Source organism: Micropterus dolomieu, linkage group LG10 (genome assembly GCF_021292245.1).
Source record: "Micropterus dolomieu isolate WLL.071019.BEF.003 ecotype Adirondacks linkage group LG10, ASM2129224v1, whole genome shotgun sequence".
NCBI lineage: Eukaryota > Metazoa > Chordata > Actinopteri > Centrarchiformes > Centrarchidae > Micropterus > Micropterus dolomieu.
In genome coordinates this window covers 19284154-19287208 of record NC_060159.1, presented here as the reverse complement: position 1 = coordinate 19287208, position 3055 = coordinate 19284154, and the positions used below count along the sequence as shown (strand labels likewise).

The window sequence follows — 3055 nt, the reverse complement described above, 5'->3', positions numbered from 1 at the left end:
TCAGTGTGTGGTTGTAAGTGTAAACTCTTAACATAAAGCAAGCTTGAAATCTTAATTAACTCAATCCATTTACCTACCTGGTTTGATTTGCTTTCACAATACACATACTGCACATACACACCCCCATGAGCGGCTCAGATTAACTGAAAATTCAAGATAGTAAGTAATTAACAGCAGCAGTTTCAGTTCTCAACATTAGGCAGAACAACCCAAAAACAAACAGTATCGTCTGTAATTATTCGTAATTATCACCCATGTGGTAGCGATGCTGTGCCACCCACAATAACACGTTTGCACTTTCATAATGGAGTTCATCCAAGAGCTGGTGCCAGACAGTCAATATCATTCTTCATGTTCTGCATTCCAGTGTTTCCCTTGAGCTTGAGTCATCATTGCTCAATGGTGAGTGGATTTTAGTTTAAACAGATTACTAGTTAAACATGAAACCTTCAACATCAGCCTCTTGCTGAACGAATGTACATGTTACCAATTTTTTTATCTTTGCTTTAAAAATTAAATAACTGCCAGTTTTTACCAGTAGCCTACCATTATCAACAATTTACTGGAGGATTTGTAACATGATACCTGCAGTTACCTGTCTGTATCTATAGTTAGGCAGTTATTGCATAACATTTAAAGTAATTCTTGTTTTTGTTTAAAAACATTTGCATTCATAATACAACTTATTGATTACAATTCCTGTGCTACCCCAATGTTCATCACTGACAGCAGCTTCTCTTAACACACAAAGCACTGACTTGAAGACTGAAAAAAGTATTTTCCTGCTTGATGATGAAATCTGGAGTCACACTGAAAAACCCTCTGTCTTAAACATTATGAATCTGTAAATCACTCTCTTCTCCAAGCAGACCTGTGTTTTCTGGGCAATGACATCATCCTCAGCATGGGATTTTGTGTCATAATCTGCCCTTAAAGCCTAGTGTTTCCTTTGTTTTCCCCTTCCTAGTGTTTTGTTTTCTGTCAACTTTTGTTTCTCCCTCTGTTGGTGTGTAACTGTGGGTGTGGCATTCTCAGGTTGTCAGCACCTGTTGGCCATCCAGTAATCAAGACATGCAGTATTTAACATCGGTTCAACTCTCCATCCCTTGCCAGATTGTCTGTTTGCATCAGCGGTACTATATATATATATATATATATATATATATATATATATATATATATATATATATATCACGGCCTACTGTGGCTTTTGAAAAGTACTAATTTTTGCTGCTTGATTGGTTTTGCCCTGTTCCTGACTCCTGTCTTTTTTTGCCTGTGTCCCAGGTTTTAGCTTAGAGAAGAGTTACCCAAGTATGCCTGTTTAGCCTCACGGGCACTCAGTCCCAGCCATCTGCCTGCTCACCACACCTGCTTGCCCATACTGAAGACTATTCCCTGAGCTTCCCCTTTGCACCTTTCTGAAAACTTTTGTCAATAAACCCCTGTGATTTTTGCCCATCTACTTCTGCCTCTTGGTCAGCATCTGGGTCCACTTTAGGACCTGCCTTGACATATTGGGGAACAGCACATTCCTTCACACAGATGGATTTTTAAAATTAAACTCTCCAACTTCACTTGACCGGACAACTCAAAACAGGTGAACGATTGTAAAGTTGGTTGTTCAAAGGTTAAAAATATTGTGCGTTAAAAATAAAGCTCCATATCCATTAAGTTGAATTCAGAAGTTTTGTAAACACAGTGGCTGAGTACCAGCCACAAGCAAAGAAAGAACTGCCAATCCCTCCTTTGCATAGGCGAGCTATGTTGCAAAAAATCTAATATGTGGTATATGTCACTAATACTGAGCGGGACATTAATGGTTAAATAATAACCTCAAACATATCGTAGGCATTTCTGTACAGTTATTTCTTGTTACTTATCAGTCAACATATACTGATACGATATATCTTTGACAAGCTCAAATTAGCCAATAACAGCTTGGGGTTAAAGGTGTCCTGTCGTGTTTTCTTGTAAAGTTTTGTTTTCATTCAGCATTAGACACTAGCAAAACAGGGACCATTTAACTTGCATTTAGCCTGCATTTGTTTTCTTTCAAAAGTACTATTTTGCAGTGAGGTGGAGTGGTAAGGTTTTTAGTAGGCTGGCTGGGTGACAAGATGGTTTGTATTTAGAAGGATTCATATTCGAAAAGAGGAACAGAACAGTGGGTGCAAACCAATATTGTCAGCTGTATGCTGCATGACACAACTTATGTTGTTCGGGGACAGAATTGGAATAAAAAAAAAAACAAAGTCCATTATCCTTTCCGACCTCTGTAGTCGCTCCTCCCTGTTTGTATCACAGTGGCTCTCGTTGCGTTCATGCTCCATTGCTCTGGTCTGAGCACTCAGCATGCCTTGGGGTGTCTGGGTCCTGCAGCACAAGACAGTAAATCCTCCCGAGTCCTGATGGCTATTGATTAGATATTCACATCCTGCCTCCTGCCCACCAGAAAACAGCTCTGGCCTCCAGTCTCTCTCTCACTCATCATCCCCCTCTCCTTATTCATAGTTGCATTTCTACCAGCGGGCCCTCACACAGATATGACAGCATACAGTGCATTATGCAGGACAGACACAGCTTCTCGCTTTACTCTCAGCACAACAAACATCTCGCCTCCGCCTTTGTTTATCTGGCAGTATGACTTTCCTCCCTTCTCTCTCTCTTCCTCTCTCCGACACTGCGACCCTTTTACTTCCTCTCGTCTGTCATTTTTTCTGTCACTCTGCCTGATTTCATCCCTCTCTCCTTCTCTAACCTGTCACTCTCGTCCGGTCTCTCTGGGATGTAACGAGCAGTGTGGCTATAATTACCGCCCGCGGAGGGTGTGTGAAAGCATGCCCTGGTCACCCCTGATCATGTATGCAGATGAGCCTGCAAATATGAATGAAATGTTACCCCTTGGTAGAAGGCTTAAACTTAGCTGACCAGGCTTTCACCGTAACCACTCCGTGACACCAGTTGCAAAGTGCTGAGCGAGCAGAGGCGGTGAACCCGGCGGCGTAAACAAACAAGCAAACAGGCAACCCTCAGTGGAGTCCGAGAGTAGCTG

At 41.6% G+C, this 3055-nt stretch overlaps 1 protein-coding gene across 1 annotated transcript in view; it reads left to right on the top strand.

Moving 5' to 3' along the window:
• Positions 1-1350, top strand: part of LOC123978021 — a 27991-nt gene extending 26641 nt beyond the window's left edge. The window contains exon 3 of the transcript XR_006826839.1: positions 1288-1350. The gene's annotated coding sequence lies outside the window, so the exon portion shown is untranslated. The remainder of the gene's footprint in view (positions 1-1287) is intronic.
• Positions 1351-3055: the final 1705 nt, after the last annotated feature.